This window comes from Rhinopithecus bieti, unplaced genomic scaffold, assembly GCF_001698545.2.
Source record: "Rhinopithecus bieti isolate Rb0 unplaced genomic scaffold, ASM169854v2 scaffold_36448, whole genome shotgun sequence".
Taxonomy (NCBI): domain Eukaryota; kingdom Metazoa; phylum Chordata; class Mammalia; order Primates; family Cercopithecidae; genus Rhinopithecus; species Rhinopithecus bieti.
This window is the reverse complement of record NW_016815304.1, coordinates 172,011-190,211: the sequence shown is the minus strand read 5'-3', so window position 1 is coordinate 190,211 and position 18,201 is coordinate 172,011. Positions and strand designations below refer to the sequence as shown.

The window sequence follows — 18,201 nt, the reverse complement described above, 5'->3', positions numbered from 1 at the left end:
TGATTTTAGGAATTGTCTTTCCAGAACCCGTGCCTAGCCTCATGGGTGCTGGTTGCAGAGATGGAAGAACAAAGTGAATGCCTCCTAATGCCTTTCTTTGTGGCAGAGCATGATATCTCCAGAGCTACGGATCTGTGTTCATGAAGATTTGGTTTTGGGAAGCAGCAGAGAGAAGGGCTTGGGAGCCAGTGCTGTGTATGCACCCCCAGTCCTGCCACTTCCCTAAAGCTTGTGCACTCAGGTGTGAAGGCAGGTGCTGGGGGTGGGGAGGAGCCCACCTGTCTACACAGGCTCACCTGTGCTTGTCCAATCAGTGGAGGCATTTATCCCTGTTCCCCAGCAGCAGCAGATGGGAAGGCTAGGTATTGAGGGGTTGCCTGGATTGGGGTGTGTGGTGGGGAAGATCTAGCCCTGTCCACCATGGTGGGTGGTTCAGATAGAGGCAGTCCCAGCTCAGGCTGGGAGCTGCAGGGAATGGAGTGTGCTGGGCCATGGATAGTGGCAGTGCAGGGGCTCATGGTGGAGAGCAAATTCTGTTCCCAGAGCCAGAACCTGGGCTAGATCACAAGGGCCATCAGAGGGGAGAACCTGTTTTGGGGACCTTATTGTGGCTGCCCCTCAAATGTGCTAAGCTCATTTTCTCAGTGAAGACTTTGCTCTGGCTGTTCCACCCTGGCACACTCCCTTTCAGTCCTCCCTGTGTCGTCTGCCTCATTTCATTTACGTCTCTATTGCAAGGACACCTCCCCCAAGAGGTCTTCCTAGACTCTGCCCCCACCTTGTCCAAAACAGGAGCAACCCAAGGCATCTCTGTTTAACCCTGTTTCTTGTAAATACCTGGATGTCCATGACACAATGGTTTGTATAATCACTATCACCTCCATGGGTGGTACACAAGCCCCATGAAGTTCCTGTTAGTTCCTCTTGTTGTCACATCCCCTGTGCCTGGCACATGTTAAATGACCACCACAGAGCCTGCTCCTCTCCAGCCATTGCTATGGCACCCTGCATCCAGGGATAAAGCGGGCCATGTGGGAACCGAAAGAGCTGGCACTATAGGCTGTAATGCTTTGGGGTCTATGGTAAACTGAACTCTAGCCTTCAAATATGCTCAGGTTCAAAATCCTGTGAATATGCGTGTTCCTTTACATGGCGAAAGGAACTATGCAGGTGACAGTGAGTGATCTGGAGATAGGGTATGCTCCTGGGTCATCTTGTGAGCCCAATCTCATCACCAGGGTTTTTGTAAGAAGGAGGAAGATGGAGATTTGACTGCAGTGGTGAGAGCTCTGGCAGCAGAAGCAAGAAGTCAGAGTGATGTAGGGAGGGGCCACAAGGAAAGGAAAGTGGGCAAATTCCGGAAGCTGGGCTGGGCGTGGTGGCTCATGCCTCTAATCCCAGCACTTTGGGAGGCCGAGGTGGGTAGATCATCTGCAGTCAGGAGTTCAAGGCCAGCCCGGCCAACATGGTGAAACCCCACCTCTACTAAAAATACAAAAATTAGCCAAGAGTGATGGTAGATGCCTGTAATCCCAGCTACTTAGGAGGCTGAGGCAGGACAATCACTTGAACCCTGGAGGTGGAGACTGCAGTGAGCCAAGATCGCACCATTACACTCCAGCCTCGGTGACAGAGTGAGACTCCATCAAAAAAACAAAAACAAAAAAACTAAAACAAAAAGCAAATTCTAGAAGCTGGAAGAGGGGCAAGGAACAGATTCTCTCTTGTATCCTCCAGGAGGAACTCAGCCCTGCCAACACCTTGATCTTAACCCTGTAGGACTCATTCAGGGCTCCTGGCCTCCAGAACTGCAAGATAATACACTTATGTTGTTTCAAGCACACAAGTTTGGGGTAATTTTTTACAGTAGCAACAGAAAATGAAAACAAGGCCTGAGACTGCTCACTCTGGGTCCCCACCTGGGAGTCACACGGGGACAACTTTCTTCTTCTCACTGTGAAACCAGAGGTGAAGCTCTCACAGACGTATGTGATTTGAGAGCCGCTAGCAGATTCCCAGGTCTTGTGACTTTGGCCAATGAAGGCAGCTTGGGTCAAAAAGAGCAGCTCAGTTGTGAAGAGACCCAGTGGGAATCCACCTGGGTTTCACAGCCAAGTCCCTATCGCTACCTTCCAGCCTACCAAGGAGTCCCAGAAAAACTGTAGAGGGAACTTCTGCAGAGGGATTTTTTTTTTATTATTATTTTTTTTTACTGGGCTGGGAGCTCAGAGTCCTTGAGATTCCATTAGCCATGGTAGGATGCCTGCAGTCCCGTTGCTGGAACAGTGGCCGATGTATATTTCCTTGGTTTTAAAAGCTGATTCTATCCCTCCAGACTTTTGTTTCCTTTAAGGTCTGGATTATATTCTATCCAGCTATGGACTCCCAGTGTCTGACATTAGTAGGTTCTTAACAAATGTTAAAAAACAAACAAAAAAAAAAACAAAAAAAGCCCTTGGGGTCACGCATGGCTGGAACTTCAATTTCCCTTCTGATCTCCCTCTTCTTTAGAGACCTCATTTTACCCGTGTCCACAAGTATGGGCTGGTGAGGCTCTACCTTATACCTGGAGATGATGCTATTTCTCTCTCTCTCTCTCTCTGATGTTCCAGAACTTATTCAACGGAGTAGTCTCCCAGCTCACCTCCCCTACCACCTCCCAACCATGCCACTGGCAGCAGGCTCTGCAGGGCCCCACCCTGGCCATGCTCCTGCCCCTCTAAAGCACTTCTGTGACTCTTGGTCCTCAGGACCAAGTCTGTCCCCTCAGCAGGGCTCGCCAGCCCCCTCATCTGTGCCCGGCTCCCCACCCAGCCTTGTCCCTGGCCATGGCCCTCCACAGGTCCCAGGGCACAGGGGACTCGACTCTCCATGAGCTCAAGTCTTTCCCTATGCCTAGTGAGCTCTCAGTTCCCCTTCCAGCCCTGACTCCAGGGCCTCCTCTGCATGGTGGCTTCATTCATTCTTCAGTCCTTCACCTGCTCAGCACACCTCTCCTTAGGCCTGAATATAGGGTTTGCACCCCTCACTTTGTTCTCTGACTCAGCTTTTTTTTTTTCTTCGTAGCACTTATTATAACTTATTGTAATTTAATGTGGTGGTCTCATCCCTCTTTTCTGTCTGTGTTCCCACTGGTGTTACCGGAAAAGAATCCCAATCCAGACTCCAGGAGAATAATTCAAGGCAAGTTCATAAAATGAAAGCAAATTTATTAGGGAAGTAGAGAAACAAGAGGTTGGCTATTCCATAGGCAGGGCAGTGGCAAGGGCTGCTTGACCAGATATACTTATAGTTCTTTCCTGATTATATGCTAAACAAGAGGTGGATTATTTGTGAGTTTTCTGGGAAAGGGGAGGGGATTTCCCAGAACTGAGGGAAACTTTTAGAACATATAGGGTAGCTTCTGGACGTTGTCATGACATTTGTAACCTGTCATGGCACTGGTGAGAGTATCTATTAGCATGGTAATGCATTATAATTAGCATATAATGAGCAGTGAGAATGACCATAGGTCACCATCTTGGTTTTGGTGGGTTTTGGCCAGACTCTTTATTGCATCCTGTTTTATCAGTGGGGTCTTTGTGGCCTGTGTCTTGTACCTACCTCCTATCTCATTCTGTGACAAGAACGCAGCCCAGTAGGTCTCAGCCTCATTTTACCCAGTCCCTATTCAAGATGGAGTTGCTCTGGTTCAATGCACTAGTATGCCCAAAGGCGCACGCGCTGGGCTTTCGCAGGTGCAGTCACTCTCTTCTCTGCCTCCTGCCCTTCTGGTAACTGACAAGCAGGGCACTCATCTCAGCCTCTCTCCTTTCTCGTGATAGGGCCAGCCCTCTCCTCTACTTGCTGGGCACCAGACACGAAGAAGGGGGATTCAGTCAACACATGTGAAATGAATTTCCACAAGAGTGGCTAGAAAACAAGACTGGAGAGGGAGGAAGCAGCTGGATTTTTGAGAGCTCCCTGGGTCACAGAGGAGCCCGATTCTGCCTGTTTATGAAATCGTTGCTACCCAGCAGGCAACCAAATAAAGACACCCCAGAGTTTAGGAGACAGAATGGGAGTTGGGGGTGGGGGAGGTCACACGGATTAAGCCATGTTCTCATCTAGTTCAAAATACTCCTGCCTGGCCCATTTTAGGAACAGTGCTCAGAAAGAAAAAGTAGAAGGGTGCCCCGGGCCTGCACCTGTTCATGGTCTGCTTTTGGGGGCTGGGAAGCCCATTAGCCAGGGGAGCGTCCTCATCAGGCCAACGTGGGCCCACATCCCTGCTCTGCTGGGCGCGCTGGCAGGCGATAAAGGCTCTCTCAGAGGCTTCACTGTCCTCATCCCCAAAATAAGGACGCGATGACTCTGTCCTCAGAGCTGAAGTCACAGCCAGCGAACAGGGCTGCCTATAGGTGGAACCCCTGGCACAGAGGGGTGCGCGTTACCTGCTCTCACCTGCTCAGACAGGAGGGAGACTCTCAGATCTGGACAAAGAGCCAAGCGCGCCCCCTCCCCAGGCCCCCTGGTGGCGCCAAACTTCCCAAAGTTTCGGGCAGCTGCGGCACTAGTCGGTGGTCTATTTCAGACCAGCTGGAAAAGCGAGCAGAGTATCAGGAAGTCTATAATTGGACAGAAAGTTGTCAGCCCCTCTTTTGGGCTTCACAGGGCAGCCTCGTTACTGCCTGGACCCTAACGCTGTCCAGTGCCCCACAGCCCTCCCGAGGTCCCTGCCCACCTTTCCCCGCAGCCCCCTCGCCACTGTCCGGGCCCTGGTCGGCCTCTCTCGTTTTCTCTGGGGTCCGCCCCTGCACCTCCGGCCCCTCCCCGCTCCCGGCCCCCTGATTTTCCTCCTCCTTCGCGGCTTGGCCCCCGCCCGCTCCCGCCAGGCGCTCCTAGGCCCGCCCCCGCCCCAGCTCCTCCCCAGCCCCGTGCTCTTAGCCGGGGAATCCCAGCACTGAGGCCAGTTTGCCCCTGGGGAGGCTCCAGACAGCTTTGTTCCAGGGCAGTGGCGGGGCTGGCCGAGGCTGCGGCATTTCTCCCCAAGGAAGTGTCTTCCCCGCTTTCCCTATTCTTCTGTTTCTCACACACTTTCTATCTCATTCTGTAACTTTCAAGCCTTTCTTTCTAACTGTATGTATTTAGTAACTTGTTTTCAAGCTGGTCCTCTCTCTGGCCCCCTGGCCTGGGGAAAGCCTCCACACTTACTGCAAGTCTTGTTTAGAGTCTGAGTTTGTGAGATTACTTGGGGGAGAGTGGTCGAGTGACTGACAGGTGACCCTCAGGAGGAGGCTTCCTGGGGCTGGTGTCTTCTCCCAGCTGCTGCTTCCAGTGGGCCTGGGCCCAGGACTGGACCTCCGCGGGCATCCCCTGAGTGCCTCCCTGCCAGGTAAGACCCGGGTTCTCTTCGTTGCTGCAGTGCTGAAGGTCACAGACTTCAGCTGACGCCCATCTTCCCAGATGACAGTGAGGGACGAGAGGCGGGGGGTGGATGCCGGCTGGGGAGATTGTTCTCTCCAAATTCAGACGCGTTTCCTTCTGAAGCCTGAGCACACTTTGCTCTTTAGGGAGTGACCATAGTTGGAAGCAGATGTGTCTGTGCCTTGACTTAACTTCAGAGTAAAATAGAGGCAAGTCCGTGAGAACACACCTGCTTGATTCTAGCTGAGCCGTCAGGAGCCCAGCGATGGCCGCCAAGCGCCAAATGCAAGAGCTTGTTTTCGGGTTGCTATAATACTTTAAAGTAGTTGAAATGTACCAGCTCTTTAAACTTTCAAGTAAGAAGTTTGCAGTAAATGGAGAAAAAGATGCGGGGGAAATGGAGCACGGGGTGGCGGAAGAATAGTCGTCCTTTGGTTTTACATTTACTGTCAAGGAACTTAGCTTTCTTGATCTAGATTTGGATCTCGTTCCTATTTGCGCATTTTATTCCCCCTCTCCCAGCCTTCTCTAGGTCAGAGAGGTGTTTTGTCCTTCCCCAACCCCTGCGTATCATGTTCTGTAGCAGACCGGGGTTTCGTGTGCCACTTTATCGAGCACAATTTGAATTAGTTGTGTTATTGGAAAATGAGTCCTCACTTCTCCCCACTCAAGGCAAGACTCAGGGATGACAGGTGGACATGCTTATCAAGCATCTGCAGAAGGAGGCGCCGCCTGCTGGCTTGTCCCAGAGCTGTGTACTGGGTCCACCTCCTCAGAACTTCATTCCACGACTTGTCATCTTCCAGAGCCCCATCCTGGCACTTTTTTTCTTTTTTTTTTTTTGAGACCGAGTTTCACTCTTGTTTCCCAGGCTGGAGTGCAATGGTGCGAGGTGCAATCTTGGCTTACTGCCACCTCTGTCTCCTGGGTTCAAGCAATTCTCCTCCTGCCTCAGCCTCCTGAGTAGCTGGGATTACAGGCATGAGCCACCACACCCGGCTAATTTTGGATTTTTAGTAGAGGCGGGGTTTCTCTATGTTGGTCAGGCTGGTCTCGAACTCCCGACCTCAGGTGATCCGCCCACCTCCGCCTCCCAAAGTGCATTACAGGCATGGGATACCATGTCCGGCCCCATGCCAACACTTTTATGTCTACATGGGTCATTCTCACTCCTAATCTGTCTCTGATTATTTCTACCAGGCAAATCCTGGAGAGCTGAAGGCCACATCTTCAGACTCCTCCTGGTTGAGTTCAAAGGTTCCAGGAAAATGTGAAATTGCAGAGCTTCATTTTTGTTAGAGGTCTACTGCATGGGGTGTACTGCCTAGCTGCATGCAAGGTGTAGTTGAAGGGTGTAAGCTTTGCTGCTAATCTTGTCTTCCAGTGCTAACTCTGTGTTCTCTCTGGTTGCCCTGGGTCATGCAGCTGTCCTCAGTGAGCCTCAATTTTCTCTTTTGCCAGTGGAGCTGATGGAAGAGATAGGGATAGATAACACAAGAGGTGTCTGGTACGTGGTGAGCATGCAATATATCTTAGCTTGCTTCTGTTTCACAAACCTGGGAAGCTTCAGCAGGAAGCACCCCCACCTCATTCTAGATTTCCTTGTTGCTGTGCTGTTGAGGCACTGCACAACTGCAGGAAATGGTCACTTTGATATTGTTGGGCCTGTCTTATTAGACAAGATGTTGCATCCAATGAGGATATTCTTTTCTGGGATCCGGGAGTGGCTCCCAAGGATCTGTGCATCCTTCCAAATGTTTGGAGCAGAAGTTTGTGTCTGGTTTTTCTGTGGTTTGGTCAAACTTTCATCCAATTCACAAAAGGTTTTATACCTATAAAATGATTAAGTAAATGGCCCCTAGACAGATGCAGTCCACAGACAGTTTTAAGACTTTGTGTGTGGTTTCAGTTGTTGCCAACATAAAATGATCAGGAGATTCCATGTTACAAATCTTAGTCTCTGGCTTCTCTTTTGGCTTGAATCCCTGCAAGGCTGTCAGTGACTGGGATGAGGATTAGTCACCCACTTTAGACAAGGCATGTGCCCCCTGGTCATCCACTGTCATCTGTGTGACCTGCAGGGCCTCTGAAGGCCTGGGAGCTTGCTTGCTCTGAGCTAAAAGATCAGGTTTATCTCTCTCTGATTTCATTGTAAGAGGGTCACAGGTAAGTGAAAGTGCATTTAGAGGAGACAAACCAGGATTTCCTGGGAATAGAAGTCATAGCTTATGTGGAAGGATACTACCATAGGAAGGTCTTCTAGTGCAGAGAAGACAGTGGCCTCAGCCATTTGGAGGGCTGCCCTGTAGAAGAGGCAGCTCGTCTGCTGTCTTGGTCCCCAGAGGGTCCAGCTAAAAGGACGAGTGGAGGAGCTTCACTGGATGTTGGATTCCAGTTCAGTTGGAAGACCTTTCCAAAGACAAGAGGGAGTGATTCATTAGGGAGTGAGTCCCCCACTACAGGAGGCATCCAAACAGATTGGATGGCTGTTGTAAGACTGATCTAAACCTGGAATGCTTGAGCTAGGTAAGCTTTTACGGTCCTTCCTAGCTTGAGATACTGCAATTACCAAATGCTTCCCTTCCAGCCTTAAGAGTCTGCTAGTTCCCTCCTGCATCCCTCTCTTCCTTCGAAGGTGCTTATGATGTTTTTGATAGAGGTCAACACAGGTGGTGTGGTTACTATGGGCCAGGACCATGGACTACGTGTGTGTCATTCATATCTCAGTTTTAGAAACAAGGAAATGAAAGATCAGAGTTTGAATGATTTACCTGGGAATAGGCAGAGGGAATAAAGCGGAAGTGGGATTCAAAGCTCATTTTTGTTTCAACAAAGGCCTTTTCGCACATGCTGGGAATGACGCAGGCCTGCCAAAGAAAACCAGAAACTGAGAAAGGCCCACAGGAATGTTTTAGGGTAGGAAAGTTCCCTGAGGATTTTTTTTTAGCCAACCCCCTATTCAAGAATTCAAGACGTATTTATCAGGTTACCAGATAAAGATAACTGCAAAATCGAGGAAGACCAAGCCCTAGTAAGATGGGAAAAGTGTCATTCTCCTATTTCACAGACCAGAGAACAGAGAGTTCTGGAAAGTGGGAATGACTTGCCAGATCTGCATTTTGAGACAGAACTGAGTCTCAAACATAGGTCTCGTGAGGTACCAGGACACAGAGGGATTGGCCTTTCACTCTTCCCACCTAGGATCCAGCATTTGTGTGTGCCCCTGTGGTTCTGTGTGTACGTGTGTGTGTGCGCGCATATATGTGTCTGTGTGGGTGTGTGTGTTGAGGGGAAGAGTTGGTGTCCGAGACATCCAGCCCAAGGCCAGGTGACCAGACTGACATCTCTTTGCACTTTGCCTGAGGCCAGCATGAGGTTCATTGAATCAATGAGTCAGTGAATAAGTGGCTACCTGAATGAATAATTGAATGAATAAATCATATGACATGACCATTCCTCAGCTTTCTTATTGAGTAAAGTCAGCCCCTTGCTTTGTGGTGTTACTGAGTTTCGTTTTGTATTGCTTCTTCACATTCCTGCAAGCGGATGGACCATGATAGGTGAACCAGTCCCTTCCTGCCGCTGTGGTGAGCATTTTTGTTTGTGTACAATATTTCCCCATTGGGCAATGGTGTATCTCAGATTATTCTTAAGGAATAGGATTTCTGGGTCAGAGGGCATCGGCATTTTGATGGTTCTCAGGAGTTATTAGTTATTAGGAGCACTCATGAGAGGCTGAAAGCAGGACTAACATCCTGGCACAAGCAAAGGGAAGTCCTGGCAGATACCCAGAGAGTGTTTGAGGGTGGCCCTGCCAGCCCATTGTGGTTGTGAAGATGCCCTGCTGGAAGCAACTCAGAGGCCTCCTGGGACAAACTCAGCCATGCCAGCTCCCTCCTGCTGTCCACTTGCCTTAACTTATACACTCCCAGTTACTGGAAGCTCACTACTAGTTAACCCTGGTTGTTTTCTGATAGAGATTAGGGTATCTTAATTGTTTTAAAGTTTGGCTTATAGTAAAATTTTTCTAAAAAATCAGAATTGATACCGTCTCTTGGTTGAAACTGTATCCTAAGGAGAAGCTTTTCGTTTAACTGCACACTGGCAGGTCCAGGCCAATTGGAGCTGCCCTCACCTGCCCCGTGGCTGAGTTGTCAGGGGCACATTCTGCTCTTGATGCTATAAAGACAGAAAAAAAAAAAAAAAAAAAAAAAAAAAAAAAAAGGCAAGTCAGCCACAAGGATAAATAAGGAAAAATAAAATATCATTTTAAAATTTGGGCATAAAACTTCACTTATGCAAGATGAGTAAGTTCTGGAGGTCTGCTCTATAACATTGTGCCAATACGTAGCAATATTTTGTTGTAAACTTTATTAGGAGAGTAGATCTCATGTTAAGTGTTATTACTATAATAAAACAAAATAAAACACAAGTACATTCGCCGGGCGCGGTGGCTCAACTGTAATCCAGCACTTTGGGAGCCGAGACGGGGCAGATCACGAGGTCAGGAGATCGAGACCACCTGGCTAATGCGGTGAAACCCCGTCTCTACCCTAAAAAAAATACAAAAACTAGCCGGGCGAGTGGCAGGCGCCTGTAGTCCCATGTTACTCGGGAGGCTGAAGCAAGTAGAATGTGCGTGGCCAGGAGGCGGAGCTTGCAGTGATCTGAGATCTGCCACTGCACTCCAGCCCCCCTGGGAGACAGAGCGAGACTCCGTCTCAAAAAATAAAAAATAAAAATAAAATAAAATAAATAAATAAATAAAACACAAGTACAAATAAAACAGCCACAAGCTTCATTGTGATTTTGCATTAAGGATGATCACATATAATTTTGCCAAATAATTAAGACTATGATAGGCCCATTACATCTGCAGCCTGCAGGACGTCTATCACAGGCAGCCTGTCCAGTTTCCTCATCTGTTGACTGGATTCTATTACCTTTCTCCCAGGTTCTTGCCCACCTTCTTCTTGCCCATCTCCAGGGGCAGAGGGATTGCTACCTCCTAAGGCAACCTCCAGTGCTTTGTTGGCTATCTGGTTTAAAATTCTTCCTTTTATTCAAATGAAAGTGCTCTCTCTGCCATTGCCATCTGTCTGAACTTATTCCATCTTTTTGGGGGTACTTAGAATAAATTATATCTTTTTTCCTATGATAGATTTTGAGCTCTGTAAAAGCAAAAATAATATGCCCCCAACCCCATGTGAGATTGAGTGCCAATTGGTGCCAGGCGATATGTGAGATACTATCACATAGATCCTTTCCTCCTGTGAGTTAACTATGCTGTTACCCTCTTTACAGATGGACACAGTGAGGTTTAGGAACATTTGGTCCCTTAGCTAGTAAATGGCAGAACTGGGATTTAAACCCATGTCTTGGTACAAAGCCCATGCTCTTAAACAAAAATTACAAACTGCCATAAGTGAGTAAGATAAATGTACATAATTCATATGAGAAAGCAGATGTACTATTTGGACAGTTTTTTCTTTGTTATTTTTTTTTTTTTTTTTTTTTTTTTTTTTTTGAGACGGAGTCTCGCTCTGTCGTCCAGGCTGGAGTGCAGTGGCCGGTTCTCAGCTCACTGCAAGCTCCGCCTCCCGGGTTTATGCCATTCTCCTGCCTCAACCTCCGAGTAGCTGGGACTACAGGCGCCCGCCACCTCGCCCGGCTAGTTTTTTGTATTTTTTAGTAGAGACGGGGTTTCACCGTGTTAGCCAGGATGGTCTCGATCTCCTGACCTCGTGATCCGCCCATCTTGGCCTCCCAAAGTGCTGGGATTACAGGCTTGAGCCACCGCGCCCGGCCCTTTCTTTGTTATTTCTTGTTAGAATGTTTTAAATTTAAAAAGTAACAAAAGCATGTTTTTACAAGTTCAACAGTATCTGCAACTCTCCTGAGTTCTTATCCCTCAGCTTAACCAGTAGTAACATTCTGGCTAATATTCTTTCACAACCGATGTATATCCAAACATCTACATTAATCAAAATCCAGCATTTGAACAGTGTGGGAACAATAGCCAATAAATATTTAAAAACATGGGTACCTAGCACAGTGTCTGGCTCTTAGGAGGTACTGCATCAATGACTGAAAGGTTGAACTGTTGTATTTTGTTTTGACTGGTTTCATGCTTGCTGCGGACCCATTGGGAAGTAGGGCTGTGGTCCCCATTGTTTGTGGCATGAATGAGCCTTTGTGTGGGGGAGGGGGAAGGGAGGGAGAGCAGAAAGAAATGTCTGCATGGACCAACAGGTGTTGCGATTTGAGTGTGTCTCCCCCAAGTTCCTGTGTTGGGAACTTCATCCCCAATGCAGCAGTGCTGGGAGATGCGGCCTAACAAGAGGTGATTAGGTCATGAGGGCAGACCCCTCATGGAAGGTCTACTATTGCTGTTGTAGGAACAGGTTAGTTCTTGTGAGTGAATTTGGCCTCTGGGTCCTCTCCCTGCGTTTTACATGCTTGCTTCTGCCTTCTGCTGTGGGGTTACCCTGGCAGTGCACCATGCACTGGGATTTCCCAGCCTGTAGAACTGTGAGGCAAATGCATCTCTTCTTTTAATAAATTACCCAGTCTGTATTATTAAAAGATAATCATTTTCAGTTCTTCTGTCTTAAGACAGTGGGCTAACACAATGGGCAAGTGAGCAGATTACTGAAAGAATGAATGAGAAAGTAAATATGTGATAGGATAAATGTATGAATGAGTGAATTAGTGGATTAATTTGCATCAACAAGTTTGATCAGCCATTCCTGGATGGTTTTTCAGATCAAGGGGAAAGAAGGTGGGATTGCAGTAGTCCTTTGCTCAGACAGAACCTTTCAAGAGGCTTTTCTTGTACCCTTCCTGCTGAATTCTCCCACCAATAAATGCTCACACTATTTAAAAGCCTGAATTTGCTAGACACTGCACAGCACGAGGGTAATAAGCAGAGCTCCCTCCCACAAGCTGCCCTCGTCAGGGAGTAATCCTGGAAGCTCCTGTTCAGCTTCGGTCCTGAAGCCCCACCACAGTGGAGCCAAAGCCACAGGCTCCCCTAGGAAAAGAGCTGGAGAGCCCCACACTGTGGTGGCTGAGAAATCTCTTTTGGTCCCTCTGTGTTGGGCACATTTGTGAGTCAATTTCCTGGGAAGAGAATATCCCACAAAGCCCCCATTCCTGGCCCCTTCCTGATACACACCTCACTTCTGTGTGCTCTTATCCAGAGTGGCAGGGTCCTGGTAGCATCTAGGCCATTTCTTAGAAGAAAAGAAATGTCGTTGGTGATTAGTCAAAGAAAGTCAGTCATGCCCGGGTGTGGTGGCTCACGCCTGTAGTCCCAGCACTTTGGGAGGCCGAGGCAGAAGGATCACTTGAGGTCAGGAGTTTGAGACCAGCCTGGCCAACATGGCAAAACCATGTCTCTACTAAAAATACAAAAATTAGCTGGATGTGGTGGCGGGTCCCTGTCATCCCAGCTACTTGGGAGGCTGAGGCAAGAGAATTGCTTGAATCCAGGAGGTAGAGGTTACAGTGAGCTGAGATTATACCATTGTACTCCAGCCTGGGTGACAGAGCCAGACTCTGTCTCAAAAGAAAAAAAAAAAAAGAAAGTCAGTCTTGTGTCAGTTCACATGTTTTCTATCTTCTCAGGAAGTAAAAGTTTCAATTAAAAAATATAAGAAAGAGCTCCCTCTTACTAAGTTAAATATCCCATTGAATACCCAGTTTAGACACTTAACTCATTTATTTGTTTCTCTCTGTTACACTGATACATGATACTGCTCTGTGCCCATCACTGTTTCAGGCACAGAGGAAGAGAGACTAGATACATAATGTTTAGGTTTAAGCAGCTCAGTTGAGAAGACAGACCAATATGTAGGTAATTTTAATATTACTTGTAGAGTGCTAAAATCCATGAGTCTGTGGGAGCCTCTAAGGAACATAGTGGAACACTCCCTGCCTGGGAAATCAGGGAAGTCTTCACTGAGGAGAAGGCACATAAACCGGGTTTTGAAGGATGAATAGGAGTCTGCCTGGCAAGAAAAATAAATTCTCTCTAAGGTAACAACACAGACAATGTCAGGAGTTAGGAAAATAAAATGCAGGTGTTCAAGGAAGGGAACGGAGTCTTTGAGGTTGAAGAATAAGGTTCATGAGGTGAAATGTGAGGTGAGGGATCAGGTTGATAAAAGGCCTAGAGGGGCCAAGAGGAGGCTTTAAGCTGGGATAGAACATGAACAAACCTGTCTTGTCCAATAACATGGAAGTTGAGGGTGAGTGAGGTCCTTTGCAAGTTCACAGAGTGCAGTCAAGGGGAATTTATAATCTGGCACAGAGGGAGGGGTCTCACTCTCAGAATGGAAACTCCTCAGAGGCTGTGTGGATTGTGTCCCTCAGGGGCAGAAATGGGAGTTTGCAGGGTCTCTTAAGGTAGGAGCTCTAAACAGCCTGGTTGCCTGAGGTTTCCTGGTATGAAACAGAGCTCTAAACTGGGACAGGGGACCTAGGGCCCAGTCTGAGCTCAGCCACTGGCCTTTCCTTCAGCTAAGACAGCCAGCATCTCGGAAGTTCCAACACTTTAGAATTCTGAGATGCACTTACCATCTTGCAAAGTAGTGAGTTTCTGGTCCCTGGAGATAGCTAAGTTTAAATGGGTGTATAGGAGGTATCTAGAGGGAATTCGGGCATGGACTAATGGAGGTGGTTGGGGTAGATCACTCCCTCTGATAGAGTTTTCTGAGTGGAATTTATATGGTGGTGCAAAAAGTATTGTCAGTGTGAAGGAAGCACTGAAAAAGATTATTTGGTAATGACAGCTCTTTTTTAATTAAGTGCTTACAGTTTGCCATGTATCTAATCTAGTTGTCTGTCTGTCCATCCATCCATCTATTGATATATACGTTTTAATGCTGCTATTGACTGGGGACTCAGCAACTGGTGAAGTAGATTAGTATCCCCTTTTTACAGATGAGGCAACCGAGGCTTAGAGATACTAGCTGAGGCCACGTGGCTGGAGAGTGGTGGAGACAGACACCAGGCTCAAGTCTGTGGGTCTCATGGCCCATGGCCCTCCCGCTGTGCCATCTCACATCTCAAAGGGGAGGCGCTGCATGTGGCTTCTCATTATTCTCTCCCAGAAAAAGGGGAGCCTGCTGGGATGGCACCTCCAAACTCAGTGTGGATGCTGGAGCACTATTTATACATATTACTTCACCAGAGCAGACGCTGCTCAAAATAAATTAAACAGAAATATCTTTCTGTGTCCTCAAGACTCTGTAATCTGAGACGATCTCTTGTGAAATGAATGGAGACAGTGTACTCAGTGGGGGGCTGGCGGGGGGAGAGAAAAAAATTGGGAATAATTCAATACTGAAAACGTGAAAGAAATAGAAATGGGGTTATTACAGCTCTACCACGTTTGAAGAAATCAATCAAACAATAGAGAGTGGGTAAGGTTTGCTTGTACTGATGGGCAGGGCAGGCTGAGGGGAGGCTGAGAAGGGCTGTCCTATCCTCCTGTATGCGTCCTGGTCCTGCTGTCTGTGCCGCCTCTTCAACACCATAGACCCAGGGAGGTTGCAGGGGTTGGGTGGGGGAGGTGGTAAGGGTGTGTATGTGGGGTCTCTGGATTGCTTTTGGAAGCTGGCCCTTGGGAGGGAAGTTGAATGGGGTAATTCTGGAAAAGCTTATCTAAACTGAGTTGTCAATCAAAGATGAAAGGAGAGGAAGAGAAAACAAGATATAGAGCCCAGAAAGCAGTTTAAGAAGCAGGGACTCCCCGTGTGAGCTCCGTGATGAGGTGGCAGTGTCTGCTGGGTCCTGCTAAGAGCAACAAGTGCCTGTCTGTGGTTTTGAAGTGGAAGAACTCCAGCTCAAATTCGCTTAAACTTAAAAAGCGGGAGTAGGAAAATATTTGTCTCATGCAATACAGTAGCTCTGGGCACCTCTGGACTTTGGACAAAGCTGGGTGCAGGGGCTCTAGGGATGCATCTTGTCTTGTTCTCAGCATCCAGTCTGCATCAGGATTCCCCACACGCTGACACGTGGCCGTCGGCCCCCCAAACTCAGCAGCTCCAGCAGACGTACGCCTCTTTACCCAGAAACTCTAGCAGAGGGCCTGGGGATGCTTGGCTCTTGTCAAATTCCAGCGTCCAGGGGGATGTGGGGCCCAAGCCAGCTCATTCTGGTCCCCTGCTACCTCCTAGCTGAAAAAGCAGGGCACACTTCCATGAACCCCATCAGCTGATAGGAGGAGAGAGGTTTTTACTGAAAGCGAAAGACTGGTTCTGCTCTCTGAAGGAGGGAGGCTTGGAAGACAAAAGCAATTGTGGGCCCAGGTAGAAAACAGTCACTGGTGTCAGGAGCCAAGCAGGGGCGCCAGGTGAAAATGGCCTCCAGATGCTGTTTCTGTTCTGCGCAACAGGTTGAGGTGCCCGCTCTTCTCTCCAACTCCACTGAAAGCCCATTAGACCTTTATGGGATGCAACATATGATTTAAAACGTATGAGCATGTTTGCTACATGTTACCCCAAGCATAAAACTCAAACCACAACATTGAAGGCCCCCCAGTCTGCCCTGAACTGTCCCTTTCCATGGTTATCTCTGTTTCCTTCAGGAAGCCGCTGGTGATCCTGGGGTTGAGTGGCCCAGAATGTGAATCCAGCCTCTTTCTTTTTTTTTTTTTTTTTTTTTCCGAGACGGAGTCTCGCTCTGTCACCCAGGCTGGAGTGCAGTGGCCGGATCTCAGCTCACTGCAAGCTCCGCCTCCCGGGTTCACGCCATTCTCCTGCCTCAGCCTCCCGGGTAGCTGGGACTACAGGTGCCGCCACCTCACTTGGCTAGTTTTTTGTATTTTAGTAGAGACGGGGTTTCACCGTGTTAGCCAGGATGGTCTCGATCTCCTGACCTCGTGATCCACCCGTCTCGGCCTCCCAAAGTGCTGGGATTACAGGCTTGAGCCACCGCGCCCGGCCCAGCCTCTTTCATTTAATAGCCACGTGACCTGGAGCAATGTCCTGGCCTCAGGGTTTCAGTCTGTGAAAGGGACAGTAACTCGCAAATCAGGCTATGGTGGGGATCCCATGTGACTGAGTAGACACATGTCCCTGCTCCACATTTGCTGTGGAGTTGATGCTCAATAGTTCATAAGTTAGTTCCTGGATAAATCCGTTCATATGAGGATGGCTACAGACCTTGAGACAATTCGCAATAGGGAGGGAGCATTTTTCTTACGTGTTAGGCCTGCCAGTCTGATCCATGGGTGATTAGCAGTATTAGGACTAAAGTAACCACCCTTGAACAACCGGGGTGGATGACTATAAAAACATTTCGTGTTTCCATGATCCCTGAGACCAACCACGTTTGGTCAAAGCCTCCTGTCCTGTGCCTTCACAAGCCTTGACCCCATCCCACAACTTCCTGTCCACTTTCAGGCATAACAGAGACCAGCCCAGTCAGTTCTAGTATAAAAGTGCAGGCCTACATCACAGTGAAGTTCTCTTCCCTCCCATCATAGCCAATGCTAATGCTAAGCCATTGTCCTGAAGGACCTGGCTGGGGCTTTTTCTCTCTTCCTCTCTCTTTCTCTGGAGGGTTGGGGTAAGGATAAAGGGAAAGGAGAGGGGCAGTGGCCTCTGCTTTGATGGTCATGGTAGTAGCTCCTCTGGCCACGTTTGCCACAAAAGCTTCATTGTGTTTCGGGCATCCACGTGGTGCCTCTCTCATGGAGCACCTCACCTCTCCCAACTTGGGAGGTCTCATCCGGTGGGAACTCCCCCATGCCCCTTCCTCCCCTGCACCTGCAGCGACCTTCACAGTGTCTTACAGCTGGAGTCTCCTATTTGTGCAGTTATCTCTGCTGGGCACCAACCCGGTAACTCAAGCCTCACCTCCTCCTGTGGTGTCCATTTGACTCACGAGGAGCCCGCTCACCATGTCTCAGGGGAGCAGGGGAGTGCAGATAGCCCCTCCTTCCCCAGCACAGCCCCTATCCCTAGTGTCTTCTCCTTCATTCACATAGGTCCAAGCAGACATGTAGTCAGGTGACACAGGAGAGGTAGGTGCAAGCCAGCCCATGAAGGTCTGTAATGAGCACTTGGACTTTATCCAAAGGTGACGAGGGATGCGGCAGGGTTTGTCCATGAGTCTAACGATCATATTTATGCGTTAGGCACCTCATTTGGGTCTTGTGAGGATGTGTAGGAAGTCCTAGTAAAGGCCAGGCACGGTGGCTCATGCCTGCAATCCCGGCACTTTGGGATGCAGAGGCAGGCAGATCGCCTGAACCCAGGAATTCGAGACCAGCCTAGGCAACATGGTGAAACCCTGTCTCTACAAAAAATACAAAAATTAGCTGGGCATGGTGGTATGCACCTGTAGTCTCAGCTACGTGGGAGGCTGAAGTGGGAGGATCACCTGAGCCTGGGAGGTAGAGGCTGCAATGAGCTGTGATCACACCACTGCACTCCAGCCTGGGCAACAGGAGTGGGACACTTGCCAAAAAAAAAAAAAAAAAATCCCTCCCAGGCTAGGTACAGTGGCACACGCCTGTAATCCCAGCACTTTGGGAGGCTGAGGCGGGTGGATCACCTGAGGTCAGGAGTTTGAGACCAGCCTGGCCAACACAGCGAAACCCTATCTCTACTGAAAATACATAAATTAGCTGGGTGTGGTGGAAGGCACCTGTCATCCCAGCTATTCGGGAGGCTGAGGTATGAAAATTACCTGAACTCGAAAGGCGGAGATTGCAGTGACCTGCGATTGTGCCACTGCACTCCCGCCTAGGGGATAGAGCAAGAGACTGTCTCAAAAAAAAAA

The 18,201-nt window shown here is 48.7% G+C and overlaps 1 protein-coding gene across 1 annotated transcript in view; it reads left to right on the top strand.

Annotated features, from left to right (window-relative positions):
- Positions 1-4,960: 4,960 nt before the first annotated feature.
- The window catches only part of LOC108515904 (collagen alpha-1(XXII) chain), a 184,218-nt gene continuing 170,977 nt past the window's right edge, over positions 4,961-18,201 (top strand). The window contains exon 1 of the mRNA XM_017853085.1: positions 4,961-5,374. The gene's annotated coding sequence lies outside the window, so the exon portion shown is untranslated. The remainder of the gene's footprint in view (positions 5,375-18,201) is intronic.